General features: G+C 35.4%; 1 protein-coding gene across 3 annotated transcripts in view; it reads left to right on the top strand.

The window, feature by feature from the left end:
* The first annotated feature begins 8,777 nt into the window (after positions 1-8,777).
* LOC123548130 (myb-like protein D) overlaps positions 8,778-17,356 on the top strand; it is a 56,276-nt gene continuing 47,697 nt past the window's right edge. The window contains exons 1-2 of one of the 3 annotated variants that reach the window (XM_053524765.1): positions 8,778-8,814; positions 12,680-12,752. The gene's annotated coding sequence lies outside the window, so the exon portion shown is untranslated. Of the gene's footprint in view, positions 8,815-12,110; positions 12,418-12,679; positions 12,753-17,356 lie in introns of those variants that run through there. The other 2 variants (XM_045335367.2, XM_045335375.2) reach the window with 2 other exon arrangements.

The raw sequence follows: 17,356 nt of genomic DNA, 5'->3' as shown, positions 1-17,356 counted from the left end.
TACACCAGTTACAGTTTAGGTGAGTGACTAGTGTGTTACACCAGGTCCTGTTCATTTTTGCACATATAGATTTTTAACATACATGGATTATTACCCAAGATAGTAAATAATGTATTCAGTTTGAAATGGATCAAGTTTCATTTCTTACACTTTCGTTGGAAAATATTTTTGCATATTTCTGTTTTATGCTAAATTATTTGAAGAATAGTTAGAGCTATTGCAATCACCCATTTGTCTTTGACATCGTCTGATTTTATTAAGTTTTTGTATGTAAGCTTGTATCTCAGTAGCCAATAGTGGGAATAGACAATTCTTCAATTACAATGGTCAGACATGAATCCACAGGTTCCATAACACTGTTAGCCACTTTTACAAAGGTAAGCCCTGTTTTCGACTAAGCAATTGCTCTTTATGCTTTTGAAAGCAACCTTGTAAGCATTTCTCAGTAACAACTAGAAGGAACAGATTGAAACTTCACATACTTGTACACTGTGAAGAACTAACCTGCAGTGCACAGGTTTCATTGCTCTGTTTTCAATTTGTACAAAGTTAAGCCCCCTTTCTTGACTTGGAAATTTTTGGTTTAGTGTTTGTATTTAAGCTAGTATCTCAGTATGTACTTGTGGGAATGGATTGAAACTTTACACACTTGTTTAGTGTGATGGTGTAACATGAAATATACATATTTTATGTCTCTGTTTTGTATTTTACAAAGTAATGCAGCTATAGTGACTTGGAAATTTCTGGTTAAGTTTTTGTGGGTGAGCTTGTATCTAAGTAACCACTTATAGGAATAGATTGAAACTTCACACACTTGTTTACAGTGATGATCTGACATGCAATGCACAGGTTCCGTAACTCAATTTTGTTGTGTATGCAAAGTTATGGCCCTTTTTGACTTGTGATATTCATTTATTTAACTTACTCTTGATATTGTCAATTCAACAGTACTATATACATGAGGCCAAGACTGATAAATACTTTGGAGGCAAGCAGTCAAATTTATCCACAAGTATGTAACATCTCTTTGAAGACATTGTGTTATTAAAAGTACATGTTAACAATCATTTTACATGGCATATTTGATACATAATTGATTCAATTTAGATGAATTTGCATAAGATTCAAATCTGTCTTCAAAATTGATAATACATGATTGTAAGTATATTTATACATAACATGAAATTAAAACTGTTTATACCAATGTATCCTTGCAGGTTCCTTTGAAATAAGCAAAGTTTGCAATGGAAAGCCATTGAAGTTTTAGGTGTCGGGTACTGGTAGGTGTGTAGCATTGTTAATCATGCAAGTTCAGTCACTACCAACACAGTGAGTATCAGAGGAGTTTCTGAATATTGATAAATTCCCTGTTTAAGAATTCAAACAACAAGCAATATATTTAAGCATACTGTGAAAACATCTAATTTTGTGGATTTAACCAATACAGCCACTTTGCAGGGATATGAATTTTGCAATGTGGATTTCAACTTTACAACACCATAGAATGGGAATTTGACTTGTTTGCTGGGATTAAATGTTGGTGATTGACTCAACCAAGAAATCCATGAAAATTAGTTACCCAGGATCAGTATTCCCAATTGGCAAGTCCTAAATGTGAAGAAGTTATAGATTTTTTGTATCCCAAATGGCTGAACATTTTTATGCCCATGCCATTAAAAGAGAGGGGACATATCTGTGTGAATATCTCCGTGCAAACATAAGTGTGTGCAAAATATCTTGTGCAGATGATAACTTTGTTATGCATTGACAGATTTTGACATAACTTGGCACAAATAATTATCACGGAATAGCAATTTGTCGCATGCAAATTCAGACCCCTAGCTCAAAGGTCAAGGTCAAAAATTTATGATCATAATTATCACATGTCCACTTTATAACTATTTTATGCATGCATCGATATTCAAAAAACTTGGCACAAATATTTTCCATTACAAGATGTCATGCTACACCCAAGATCAATAACCCTAGAGTATTTTTTGGTTTGCTGTGTAACTTGTTTATTGCAGGCATGGATATTCAAATGACTTTGCACAAACATGCACCTTTACAATGGACGGATCCAAAACTGTCAGTCATTAATGTTTACATAAAACAGACTGTCGGGACTGTCAAATACGATTGACCTGGTTTACACAATAGACCACATGCGTTCTGTTTGTAATACCGCTTGTGAGCAATTGACCTTGGTATAAATAGAATAACAATAGGGGGTGGAGTTACATGAAATTTATCTACAAAAAACTGGAACTGTCCATACAACATGTCCACTTTAAGAACCATACCTTGACCTTAAAGGTCAAAGTTAATTTTGGAAGTAAAAGAAACTACATCATTGTCAGTTTGACTATACTAGAAGTAGAGCTATCCTACTCACCATGGCATCGGTGCCGACATCATAGCTTTGTTAAGTTTTTCGTACCAGTTCACATTTTGACAAAACTTTTTAGCTCGCCTGAGCACAAAGTGCTCAAGGTGAGCTTTTGTGATCGCCGTCATCAACAATTTGACTGTTAACACTCTAGAGGTCACAATTTTGGCCTCATCTAAATGAAACTTAGTCAGAATGTTACCCTCAATAAAATCTTGGACAAGTTCGATATTGGGTCATCTGGGGTCAAAAACTAGGTCACCAGGTCAGATCAAAGGAAAAACTTGTTAATACACTAGAGGTCACAATTTTGGCCCGATCTTAATGAAACTTGGTCAGAATGTTACCCTCAATAAAATCTTGGATGATTTTGATATTGGGTGATCTGGGGTCAAAAACTAGGTCACGGGGTCAAATCAAAGGAAAAGCTTGTTAACACACTAGAGGTCACAATTTTGACCCAATCTTGATGAAACTTGGTCAGAATGTTACCCTCAATAAAATCTTGGACAAGTTCGATATAAGGTCATCTAGGGTTAAAAACTAGGTCACCAGGTCACATCAAAGGAAAAACTTGTTCACACTTTAGAGGTCACAATTTTGGCCCGATCTTAATGAAACTTGGTCAGAATGTTACCCTCAATAAAATCTTGGATGATTTTGATATTGGGTGATCTGGGGTCAAAAACCAGGTCACCAGGTCAAATCAAAGGAAAAGCTTGTTAACACTGTAGAGGCCACATTTATGACTATATCTTCATGAAACTTGGTCAGAATGTTAATCTTGGATGATCTCAAAGTCCAGTTTGAATCTGGGTCATGTAGGTTCAAAAACTAGGTCACCAGGTCAAATCAAAGGAAAAGCTAGTTAACACTCTAGAGGCTACATTTATGACCATATCTTAATGAAACTTGGTCAGAATGTTTGTCTTGATGATCTATAGGTCAGGTTCAAATCTGGGTCAGGTGGGATCAAAAGCTAGGTCACCGGGTCAAATCAAAGGAAAAGCTTGTTAACACTTTAGAGGCCACATTTATGACTGTATCTTAATGAAATTTAGTCAGAATGTTAATCTTAATGATCTTTAGGTCAGTTTTGAATCTGGGTCATGTGGGATTAAAAACTAGGTCACCAGGTCAAATCAAAGGAAAAGTTAGTTAACACTTTAGAGGCCACATTTATGACCATATCTTTATGAAACTATCCTTTTGATCTTTAGGTCAGTAGGTCAGGTGAGCGATACAGGGCCTTCATGGCCTTCTTGTTGAGATAAAGCTTTGAAACTTTCAATGCTTGTGTACCATCACCTTGTCCAGTTTCAGGCAGGAGTACATAACTCCATCAAGGATTTTGGCTGAATTATGGCCCCTTTTAACTTACAAATCTTGGTTAAGTTTAACGTACCGGTTCATATTTTGTGTAAACTGTGTTATATGGCTTTGAAACTTTTATCACTTCTTTATTATAATAATATCTATCTGTATGCAAGAGTACAACTATTTTGGCTGAATTATGGCCCTTTTTGGACTTGGAAATTGGTACAATTTTCGTACAAGTCCACGTTTTGTCAAAACTATTTGACATGTGGCTTTGAAACTTTAAACTCTTGTTTATAATCATGATTTCCATCTGTAGGCAAGAGTACATAACTCTGTCAACTATTTTGGCGGAATCATGGCCCATTTTGGACTTGGAAATTGGTTCAGTTTTTGTACCAGTCTGCATTTTGTTAAAACTATTTGACATTGTGGCTCTGAAACTTTGAACACTTGTTTATCGTCATGATCTCCTGTAGGCAAGAGTGAATAACTCTGTCAACTATTTTGACTGAATTATGGCCCTTTTTGGCTTGGAAATCAGTTAAATTTTTCATATCAGTCCATATTTTGCCTAATCCGTTTGTCATATGGCTTTGAAACTTTGACCACTTGTTAACCATCATAGTCTACATATGTAGGCAAGACTACACAACTAGGACAAAGACTTTAGCTCAGTTATGGCCCTTTTTTGACATAGAAATTAGTTAAGTTTGGCATACCATTCCATATTTTGTCTAAACAGTTTGATATATGGCTTTGAACACTTGCTTACCATCATGGTCACACATTGCCATATAGTGCAAGACTTATCCAAATCCACAAATACAGGTACATTGTTTGTCTTATCTATTTTTCTTCTTTTGTCTGAAAATCTTTGGTAGTATTTTGGCCCCATACTTCCATCAGTTCTTCGAATAGTCAAGCGCGCTGTCAACAGACAGCTCTTGTTTCATGTGTTGTCTTGAACTTTTGATATTAAAATGAATGGATATTCAAATAACAAGGCAGAAGAGTTCAACATGACTAGGCAATTGTGTTTTGTGCAAGACCTACCAGTAGAATGGCCAAGGTCATCCCTTTAAAGTCAAAGATTTTGCATCGATAATTTTTGTATGAATGGATGAATATTCAGATAGCTTAGCACAAACAATTACCATAATGATATGATGTGTCAAAATCAAGACCCAAAATCCAAGGCCAAGATCAGACTTAGAAGTCAAAAGATTTTTTTTTCAATTTTCTTGTCTGATTTTTATATGCGTAGAATGATATTCCGATAACTTAGTATGAACCTTCATCGTAACAAGACTATGTAATATTTACGCATTTAAAGGTGTAATAAATATATACATTTGTATGATATGGTTTCTTTCAAGTCGATAACAACAATATACATGTTCTATTGTCAAAGTACCATGACACACAGGACTCCCACTTCTGTGCCCTACTATCACATAGCATGGGCGTCTGTGTGCTGTATGGGCGTCTGTGTGCTGCATGGGCGTCTGTGTGCTGTGTGCTGTATGGGCGTCTGTGTGCTGTATGGGTGTCTGTGTGCTGTATGGGCGTCTGTGTGCTGTATGGGCGTCTGTGTGCTGTATGGGTGTCTGTGTGCTGTATGGGCATCTGTGTGCTGTATGGGTGTCTGTGTGCTGTATGGGCGTCTGTGTGCTGTGTGCTGTGTACACATTTCTAGTTTCAGGTTTTGATGCTTTTATTTCATACAATTCTTTCCTAACAAAATTATAAAGATCAAAATAACAAAGACATTACCAAAACATAGATTTTTAAAAAGGAATCAAATTATATTGCTCTTCTTTTTTTTTTTTAGACATGCATTGACTGATGTTCTGTTTTGCTGTAATAAAATTGTTTTTCAAAAGTGAAATGTTTTTATGGAAATCATGAACTATATTTGTTTACATCATAAATCTAACACACTTGATTGAATTTCAAAGGCTAGTACATTCTGTACTTTGCAGGTGCGCAGTGTTTTATTTGTTTATTGCATGTTTTTCAAATTTATGAGTCACTCAGGTGAGCAAAATTGCCCTACATTTTTGTATAGGTTGAGCTTGAACTGAAAAATAATCAGAAAATGATATAACATTAAAATCTTTGGAAAAATCCTATCAAACGTAAAGATTCCTTCTCGTACTTCAGCATTAATATTTAGAATAAAATACCTGATGAGATTAAGCAATCAAAGACATTACAAACATTCAAAAATGATTTTAAACAACCCTTTGTTCATGCTATATTATTATATTATTATTATTACAGATTTGATAGTGGAAAACAATGTTTGAAATGAATGAAGCAACTTGATATTACAAACATTTACAGCAGAATATGTAAGGTATTAATATCGAATAAAGTTTTTTATTTTATGCTTTTCAGTGAAATACTGAATTATATCAGTGAAATAAAATCTATATTGTCACTGTTTCTAGGCAGTGAAAATATCATTTTTATTTTTCACTGGTAGGGTACTATATTTGAATGCAAAAGAATATTAATTATAGAAAATTCTTTGTATAAAGATATATATATATATTTATACCTAAGAGCATAAAGATATACGCTCCTCTGTAATAAAATGTAAAAGAAACCTGAAAGCTTCATAGAACGGTTTGACAATTTTTCAACATAGATATCATGATGTCATGACATTGTGACGTCATGACACAATGCACGTGACATTGCACGGGTAAAATGGATATAATGCGGTTAAAACCATTAAGATAATCAAGAAATAAAAAGAAAATTTATTTATTTTATATGTAAGATTGAAATATATTTCACTAAGAACCGTAATTTACATTTTCACTTGTGGTTATGCCACTCCTGAAAATATTGCAGAATTTTGGTGTTCACTCAGTGAAATATATTGCGATCTTACATTGAAACAAAAATATCCTGTATATACTTGAGATATAATAAGTAAATTGTTACTGCCTTTGTTATTATCCTTATTTGAAAGTTTCTTTTAAAGATGGAATATATACAGACCATGTTCATAGTACCCAGATGATAAAACGTCAAATTTTATTTAGGTTGTTGTTGTTATTGTGATTTTGTTATTTAATTATATATAGGCTCATATTTGTACTGTATGGGTATACATTGTTTTTTTTACATAATGGGGAATTTTAATTGAAGTGTAGGAAGGGATAGTTATGTAGCCAGCCTAAAGCAATTCTAGATTCATAAACAGGTTAAAATTACTATTGATATGACTTGTTTTTGATTTTCTTTTTCATTCATGAAATTGGCATTTTTTCATGAGAATTTTTAAAAAGATTTTTTTCAAGCATTAATTAAGAAATAATTTGTAGCAAAAGAGTGTTTTATCTCTATTTATGCACGATGGGCAGTTATACGTTGGGCGTAATAATTTTACAGGGGTGCAGCCCGTGTGAAATTATTTATACGACATATTACCGCCCAAGTGTATAAATAGTGTTTTAACACGATTTTACAATAAATTATTTCGATTCTAATATGTCCTTAAACATATGTCTAAAACAGTAGATAAAATATAGTAGCGCTCTTTCTTGGTCGCATCAAAAACATGACTTCACCGCACGTTAACGTGACGTCATTCTAGCGTAAGTGTGTTTTAACAGAGTCAAGCATATTAGAATAGAGATCGAAATATGGATTGAGTGCAGTTGGTATACATTGATGGTGAAAGCAATGATTCAGTAACTGTCTCTGAAAGTTTCTTCAGCTGTCAATTTTTTCAGCTTGAGCAGTTCTTATCCATTGTTCAAAAACTTGGTCAGAATATTTATCGACATTCTTTGGGGGCAAAATTCAATAATAAGTTGGAAAGTCCAAGTTACTCTGGAGTTATGGCCCTTTAATTACTCAAAACTCTGAAAATTGATAGTATCCTCTCAATTACCATACTGCATTGAGAACAAATTAGTAAGACCCTCAATATTCCAAGACAGAATTCAGGCCATTCCCTTCCCCCACCGCTACCCAGACTCGAACACTGTCAGTAAAAATTGTTTTCCTCATTTTTCATTAGCACGATGAGTGAAAATTCTAAGTAGCTTGTCCTGCAGGATGAATGCTAGCCTGCTGGGTTAGGATAAACCTGAAAAATACTTTACTTTCCTTTCTAATGATACATAGCTATGGCTAGATAATGGTGAGAAAATACAGTTTGATGGCCAGATTCTTGATTGGACAAGTTGTCTCATATTTTCGAGACTTTATATACAGTCGAGACTGTTTCAAGAGACCGACTTTGGGAAGCAACAAAAAAGGTCACATATGACCGGGAGTCTCTTAAAACAGTCTCACACAACCATCTGACGCTTGTTTCATATATACATATATCTGCTTGGTTTTTCAATTAAGTATATAATTATATATAGGCCTCTTTTATGGTATGAATGACAATTGTTTAAATACTATTTCTTTAATTTTGATAAAATAAAACATTTAAAATAGTTTGCATCATTCATATGATGTTGATAAAACATTAAAGTTTAAGACCATGATTTGGCAAGAAAATAAAGGTGAGCAGTAATTGGGATTTTAAAATATAAATGTTCAGCTAGATACAGAGGAACTATTTACACACTGAGGTTGATGTTCATTTGTTTCTTTGTGTATAAATGCATGGTGCTGTGATATTTGTTTGTTTATTGACTGCATCCCGTTTCCTTAATGGGGGCAAGGGACAGTAGATTTGAAAATTCCACAAATCTGCGCTGATACCAGTGCGAAAAAAATCATAAAAAATCCAATGAGAAATTTCAGGAAAGTGTTGAGCAGATGTATTGCATATACTTAGCACTTCATTATGTGACATTTTCAGCCTGCCGGTTCTGTTGTTTCTGTGATAAAAATGAGTAAAAGTCTGGTTTCAGGACTCTAAATTTTGAGGCAAAATGCACACCTTGCATGACCTGTACTGTCTGCAAATGACTGACCTAAAACATATGTATAATTTTAAAGCATATGACCAGACAAAAATAATGGTGGGAAGAAAAGTGTCTCATAACCGTTTACTTTTTCCGCAGATTAGGGCTGAATCTGAATGGATGGATGACCGTTTCCATTTCGTCTGACTTCCGTTACCTCAGGTAAGATTTATACCCAGTCATCTATGCGGAGCTAGGAAAATCAATTCAAGCGCATATTTATTTTACACAATAACTACTCGTACACAGAAATTCTTAGTTCTATAAACATCATAAATAACCAGTTGAATATAAATACCTTTAAAGTAAATCTATCTATTTTATTTAAAAGACGTACCTGGCCGAATACGTAACTGGCCCCTGCCACTTAAGTACCGTCTTCTTTTTGTTTCATCAGGAACATTGTTAATTTATGCCTCAAACCCAAATTCTTCAGCAACTTTATATGCTGGTTTTCCTAGATCCAGCAATTCTAGTGCCTTAACACGCTGTTCTAATGTCAAAACAGTTCTTTTTTGTGTTTTTCATTGACCATTTTTAGCTCATCTGATTTTTTGAAAAAAAAATGATGAGTTATTGTCATCACTTGATCGACGTTGGCGTTGGCGTTGCCTGGTTAAGTTTTATGTTCAGGTCAAATTTTCTCCTAAACTATCAAAGCTATTGCTTTGAAACTTGCAACACTTGTTCTCCATCAATAGCAGACCATGTACAGCAAGAAACATAACTCCATCCTGCTTTTTGCAAGAATTATGGCCCCTTTTAAACTTAGAAAATTTCAGATATCTTGGTTAAGTTTTGCGTTTAGGTCAGCTTTTCTCCTAAACTATCAAAGCTATGGCTTTAAAACTTGCAACACTTGTTCACCATCATAAGCTGACCCTGTACAGCAAGAAACATAACTCCATCCTGCTTTTTGCAAGAATTATGGCCCCTTTTGGACTTAGAAAATATCAGATTTCTTGGTTAAGTTTTGCGTTCAAGTCAACTTTTCTCCTTGACGGTCAAAGCTATTGCTTTAAAGCTTAGAGCAGTTATTGGCCATTAAAAGCCAACTCTGCAAGTACCATAACTCTACATTGCTTTTTGCAGAATTATGGCCCCGTTTTGGACTTAGAAAATCATGGGTAGGACAATATTTCTATTGTACAGAGACAAAAAAAATCAGATGAGCGTCTGCACCAGCAAGGCGGTGCTCTTGTTTTGTAAACAAATCAGTTTTCGCCTCAAACAACTTCATGCGAGATAACAAACGGTAACTTTGTCATGTAAAAATTTGTGAGGGAGGGTTTCAAAGTAGCTTAAAATGGTCTAATGATCGAGTCGGGAGCCGTATTTCAGAGTCGCTTGTTGCGTAAGACAGGGGGTTGCTTAATTATGTCTCCCCCCCCTATGGGGGAGACATATTGTTTTTGCCCTGTCTGTCCGTACGTCACACTTCATTTCTGAGCAATAACTGGAGAACCATTTGACCTAGAACCATCAAACTTCATAGGGTTGTAGGGCTGCTAGAGTAGACGACCCCTATTGTTTTTGGGGTCACTCTGTCAAAGGTCAAGGTCACAGGGGCCTGAACATTGAAAACCATTTCCGATCAATAACTAGAGAACCACTTGACCCAGAATGTTGAAACTTAATAGGGTGATTGTCATGAAGAGTAGATGACCCCTATCGATTTTGGGTCACTCCGTCAAAGGTCAAGGTCACAGGGGCCTGAACATTGAAAACCATTTCCGATCAATAACTAGAGAACCACTTGACCCAGAATGTTGAAACTTCATAGGATGATTGGTCATGTAGAGTAGATGACCCTTATAGTTTTTGGGGTCACTCCGTCAAAGATCAAGGTCACAGGGGCCTAAACATTGAAAACCATTTCCAATCAATAACTTGAGTACCACTTGACCCAGAATGTTGAAACTTCCTAGGATGATTGTACATGTAAAGTAGATGACCCCTATTGATTTTGGAATCACTCCGTTAAAGGTCAAGGTCACAGGGCCTGAACATTGAAAACCATTTCCGGTCAGTAACTTGAGAACCACTAGACCCAGAATGTTGAAACTTCAAAGGGATGATTGTTCATGCAGAATAAATTACCCCTATTGTTTTTGGGGTCACTCTATTAAAGGTCAAGGTCACAGGGGCCTGAACATTGATAACCATTTCCGATCAATAACTTCAGAACCTCTTGATCCAGAATGTTGAAACTTTATAGGATGCTTGAACATGCAGAGTAGATGACCCCTATCGATTTTTGGGTCACTCTGTTAAAGGTCAAGGTCACAGGAGCCTGAACATTGAAAACATTTTCCGATCAATAACTTGAGAACCACTTGACCCAGAATGTTAAACCTTCATAGGATGATTGAACATGCAGAGTAGATGACCCCTATTGATTTTGGGGTCAGTCTATTAAAGGTCAAGGTCACAGGGGCCTGGTCATGTAAAATCATTTCTGGAAAATAACTTGAGAACCACTTGATCTAGAATGTTGAAACATAATAGGATGATTGGACATGCAGAGTAGATGACCCCTATTTATTTTGAGGTCACTTGATCAAAGGTCAAGGTCACAGGAGCCTGAACAGTGACTTGAGAACCACTAGGCCAGTAGTGTTGAAATTTAGCGGGATGACTGGACATGCCAAGTAGATGATCCCTATTGCAGCCAACCATCAGTGTCTCTTTGACTTTTGCTCCTGACCCCTATTGACTTCTTGCCTATAGAACTTTGCATTGGGGGAGACATGAGCTTTTTTACAAAAGGAATTTCTAGTTCACCTTACAAAAGGAATTTCTAGTTCAGACTATTTTTATAGTAAATGGCGTCTGGAGCATAAGATAGGGTCGCATATGACAGGGAGTCGCTAATTTCAGAGAGTCGTTAAGGCAGTCTCGACTTTATAGTCATATAGTGGCTATAATAGAAAGATTTTTTTCGATAAGCTTCTTTTTGTTTCCTTAAATTTGCTGAGAGAAGTAGTATATTTTAATCAATCTTGGATCTGTTTCTTGAAAAAATATCTGATTACCCCTTTAAATATTTTGATACTTGCAATGCACATCCACAGATACTCCCTCTAAAATTCAGAAAAAAAGGTTTTTATTTTAAGAGAAGATGGAATAAATAAAAAAAAAAAAGCTCATTATAATTGCTGGTTAATTATGGATAAACTATCCAGGGGACCAATGAGAAATTAGTTTCAATCCCTATTTAAAAAAATAGTTTAGATTTATCTCCATTGAAATCATAATTCAGCATTCGGATATTAATTAAATGTTTAGGTTTATTTAATCAAAGACGAATTGAATAATATTTAAATTACCATTTTCGCATTACATGCAATAAAGGGTATTTGGTGAAGTGGAAAGAATTATGCTTTTAACGTGTATAGTAGAAATGGGCTTTAAAGTGTTTATATTTTCTTAAGGCAGTATATTTTGCCGTTACAAGTTACAGTTGTCGTATTTTTACCTGTAACTGGTGACGTAGCTATGCTGCACTGTGACACACAAAGACATGTTAACATTTGGTTTTATTTAATGGACTGTATAAACATGGATTTTATCTTCTGAGGAAAGAGGAAACTTGTGCTTATTTATCAAGTACAGTGTGGTTTTAGACATATCAAGTACAGTGTGGTTTTAAGACAAGAGGTTTTATTAAGAAATAATTTAGCACAAGAATAGTGTGGTCAGGACAATAGTTTAATGATTTGAAATTTTTTCTTGTGGGAGTAATACCACAATAAAATTGAATTGGTTAGTCATTTCTTTTAATTTGTTAATTAGAAAAAAAAGTGATGGATGGATGGAAGTTTTCTATGGATTTAAGAGCATGTCTCGGGAGATATGTTATGGAAAATAAAATTTTATTCATATTAATTTAGCTTTATACACTTTAATGTTCAAATAAAATAGTCATTATTTTAGAATTTTGAAATGTGATATTGGAAGAACATTGGACTGGATTAGATTTTTTTTGTGATGTATTTTTGAAAAACTTTCTGTTATTTTTTCGCAGAATGACATCAATAGAAGGCCTGTGGACATAAAGTTTATGGTGGACAGTTAATGGAGTAATTTGTTTGGTCAAGGTAATTAACAATGTATTGATATTACCGTATTTATGTCATTATATTACTGCTATTGGCCTTATTTATTTCAGCATTGCATTTAATAGGATTAGTCAGTCTAGTCAAATAAGACTGTTGGTATACTGTGCTGAAAATGTTAAGGTTGAAGGATACCAAAGTTAGAAAATACAATCTAATTAAAGCGAGTTAGTTTAGAATCGATGATAAATTTTTTGTTCAGATTTTGGTATCATTTTATGGTATTTATTTTTGATCTGGGTTAAGACATAAACTGAGGCAGCAAATTTTAAATATGTCTGAATTCTAAATGCAAATCACATACCAATGTAATAAGAGCTTTATGATATGCAAAACAAGATTAACATTAATTTTGTACCACACCCTTGTCTTGCTTTTATAATGTGGGAAATAAGACTGCAAAAATTATAGAGCAATGGTTTTTATGGCTGTTTTTAGAAATACTTGGCATGAATTAAGAAGAAAACACCTTGTGGGGTAGCGTTTTAATAAAAATGACTCAGCATGGGACATAATATTCTGTGACAGTGTTCAGGTATATTTCAAATGCAGCAAGTTGAATTCAACTGACAAGAATCACATTAGTTAAAGCCCCTTACCTTGCTAAATTTCTATAATGAACTTGTCCCACTTTCAGTTTGGACAGTACCATTAACTGTTAAAAGTGGTGCTTACCTGAATGGCGAACAGTGCAGATCTTGACCAGACTGCACGGATGTGCAGGCTGACCATGATCTACACAGGTCGCAAAGGCAGAATCAATCGTTTCCAGCATGATAAGGGTTAGTAGCTAATTTAAGATAAATAAGCCAGTCCTGTGATATCATTAATATTCATTGGGGACTATTTTTTATGGATTTCACGGTTTTGTCAATCCATGAACAAAAAGTAGTTCTGCACATTTTATATTTGAAATTTGAAATCGGTGAATTCATGTCATGGAAATTAAATTGTTTTACTGTGTAGAGTTTAAATCTGTTGCTCGCAGCAATAAAGTGGCAAAGTGTTATTAAATATATCTATGAGTATATAATATTACATGGTTTTAATTTCATGTATTTTTTGTATTTCCGTCCTGTACAAAGGGAGTAATGTTACTAGAGTTGTTGTGTTACATATCTCTTATTGTCCTTCAGATAAAACAGAATGTTATTGTTGAGATTGTTAACCACATTTGAAACAATATGATTGATAGCTCCATTCTTCGTGTAATTTAGATTGTTTTTAAGTGCTGTTTACTGTTTTTTATCATGACTCGGGGCTTCCACAAGGAATAACACCTTTTACCTTTAGTCTGCATGCGGCAAGTGATTCTGCCTTTGTGGCTAGTGCAGACCAAGATCAGTCTGCACAGTTCACTATTCAGTCAGTAATTTTTAGTGAACACCCCTTCAAATAATAAATGGTATTGCCCAAATTGAATGACGGAGGAGTCCATTTTAGAAATTTAGTTGGGTAAAGGTTGAATTAATTAGATAACATAACAAAATCAAATATATTTGCAATACGATAAGAGCTCTTATAATTACATCCTTATTACAATATTTTAGCAATGTACTTGAAAGCCATGTAGCATAATAAGTTACTTTTTTTATTTTTTGCAAAATGCTAGCTGAGATGACTAACCGATTGGGATTCGCACCCAACATCCAACTGTGAGAGACAGATGCCATGTTATATAGACTAATGCATAGTATAATTGTTCAGACCAAAGGATTTTTAAGAAGACATTTTATAATGGAAAAAAATTATTTCAGTCCTTGAGAGTGTTTTAAAAAAAATTCTTAAGTTTTTATTTTATGAAGTTTGTGTTTTTATATTGAGTGCAAGTATTGTAAACTGTCAAGTGCTTGCATAATTACATGTACAGTTAATTATATTAACTAGGTGAGGGTATGTGCATATATCCATTGACCAGCTGATCATGATCATTAATGAATTACTTATTAAATAATTATCTCTATAAACAGCACAATTATTTCCAGATATAGTACCAGTAATGAATAGGTCATGAATATTAATTAAGTAGCACATTTCTGTTTGTCATTGTCCTGCTTAGTGACAAAGACTTTTATCCAAGTCAGGATACTTTGTGTCTGATTTTCTGGTAATATTCAACTCAAATGAACTAAATTGAACAAGGCCTTGGTTATTTGTAGTTTCTTGTAGTTTGCAAGTACAATCCCTTGGTGAGGCAAATATTTGCTTAGGCTGTCTTGTAGATTGCAAGTATGATCCCTGAGTGAGGCAAATATTTGCTTAGGCTGTCTTGTAGTTTGCAAGTACAATCCCTCAAGTGAGGCAAATATTTGCTTAGGCTGTCTTGTACTTTGCGAGTACAATCCCTGGGTGAGGCAAATATTCTCTTAGGCTGTCTTGTAGTTTGCGAGTATGATCCCTGGGTGAGGCAAATATTTGCTTAGGCTGTCTTGTAGTTTGCGAGTATGATCCCTGGGTGAGGCAAATATTCTCTTAGGCTGTCTTGTAGTTTGCGAGTATGATCCCTGGGTGAGACAAATATTTGCTTAGGCTGTCTTGTAGTTTGCAAGTATGATCCCTGGGTGAGGCAAATATTTGCTTAGGCTGTCTTGTAGTTTGCAAGTATGATCCCTGGGTGAGGCAAATATTTGCTTAGGCTGTCTTGTAGTTTGCAAGTACAATCCCTCGGGTGAGGCAAATATTTGCTTAGGCTGTCTTGTAGTTTGCAAGTATGATCCCTGGGTGAGGCAAATATTTGTTTAGGCTGTCTTGTAGTTTGCAAGTACAATCCCTCGGGTGAGGCAAATATTTGCTTAGGCTGTCTTGTAGTTTGCAAGTATGATCCCTGGGTGAGGCAAATATTTGCTTAGGCTGTTTTGTAGTTTGCAAGTACAATCCCTCGGGTGAGGCAAATATTCTCTAAGGTTATCTTGTAGTTTGCAAGTGTGATCCCTGGGTGAGGAAAATATTTGCTTAGGCTGTCTTGTAGTTTGCAAGTACAATCCCTCGGGTGAGGCAAATATTTGCTTAGGTTATCTTGTAGTTTGCAAGTATGATCCTTGGGTGAGGCAAATATTTGCTTAGGCTGTCTTGTAGTTTGCAAGTATGATCCCTGGGTGAGGCAAATATTTGCTTAGGCTGTCTTGTAGTTTGCAAGTACAATCCCTCGAGTGAGGCAAATATTTGCTTAGGCTGTCTTGTAGTTTGCGAGTACAATCCCACGGGTGAGGCAAATATTCTCTTAGGCTGTCTTGTAGTTTGCAAGTATGATCCCTGGGTGAGGCAAATATTTGCTTAGGCTGTCTTGTAGTTTGCGAGTATGATCCCTGGGTGAGACAAATATTTGCTTAGGCTGTCTTGTAGTTTGCAAGTATGATCCCTGGGTGAGGCAAATATTTGCTTAGGCTGTCTTGTAGTTTGCAAGTATGATCCCTGGGTGAGGCAAATATTTGCTTAGGCTGTCTTGTAGTTTGCAAGTATGATCCCTGGGTGAGGCAAATATTTGCTTAGGCTGTCTTGTAGTTTGCAAGTATGATCCCTGGGTGAGGCAAATATTCTCTTAGGCTGTCTTGTAGTTTGCGAGTACGATCCCTGGGTGAGGCAAATATTTGCTTAGGCTGTCTTGTAGTTTGCGAGTATGATCCCTGGGTGAGACAAATATTTGCTTAGGCTGTCTTGTAGTTTGCAAGTATGATCCCTGGGTGAGGCAAATATTTGCTTAGGCTGTCTTGTAGTTTGCAAGTACAATCCCTCGGGTGAGGCAAATATTTGCTTAGGCTGTCTTGTAGTTTGCAAGTATGATCCCTGGGTGAGGCAAATATTTGCTTAGGCTGTCTTGTAGTTTGCAAGTACAATCCCTCGGGTGAGGCAGATATTTGCTTAGGCTGTCTTGTAGTTTGCAAGTATGATCCCTGGGTGAGGCAAATATTTGCTTAGGCTGTCTTGTAGTTTGCAAGTACAATCCCTCGGGTGAGGCAAATATTTGCTTAGGCTGTCTTGTAGTTTGCAAGTATGATCCCTGGGTGAGGCAAATATTTGCTTAGGCTGTCTTGTAGTTTGCAAGTACAATCCCTCGGGTGAGGCAAATATTCTCTTAGGTTATCTTGTAGTTTGCAAGTGTGATCCCTGGTTGAGACCACTGTGACAGTCAGAAAAAATATGTTAATTACTTGCAGAGAACAAGTGAGTACTGGTACAGAATGCAGGAACACAGGGTAGATTAACTGACTACCCATAAATGAATAAATAACAGAAATGCTAGATCTATATCAAACATAAAGATTAGTTATATTGCACAGGTATGTTCTGAGGTGGCCAAAGTTTTAGTCACTGAAAAGATGACTTTAGGGAAAAGGCAAACAAGAGTAAAAATGCAGCAAGTCTCAAAAATATTTTCTAAAATAACCACATTTATGACAAACAGCAATTAAAAATGAAAGTTTCTCACTAGCAACAATTTAATAGAAATGCAGTAACCCGGATCACATTAGGTGCAAACGTTTCATGCAGAAAAAGTTTTATTTGCTTACAGATATTATCATTTCTACAACTTCATGTCATTTTATAGCAGTTAGATATTTAGATGTATATCTAGGAGCATTAGTCAT

Source organism: Mercenaria mercenaria, chromosome 15 (assembly GCF_021730395.1).
Source record: "Mercenaria mercenaria strain notata chromosome 15, MADL_Memer_1, whole genome shotgun sequence".
Lineage (NCBI taxonomy): Eukaryota > Metazoa > Mollusca > Bivalvia > Venerida > Veneridae > Mercenaria > Mercenaria mercenaria.
The sequence above is the reverse complement of the archived record's forward strand: the minus strand, read 5'-3'. Positions and strand labels throughout refer to the sequence as shown.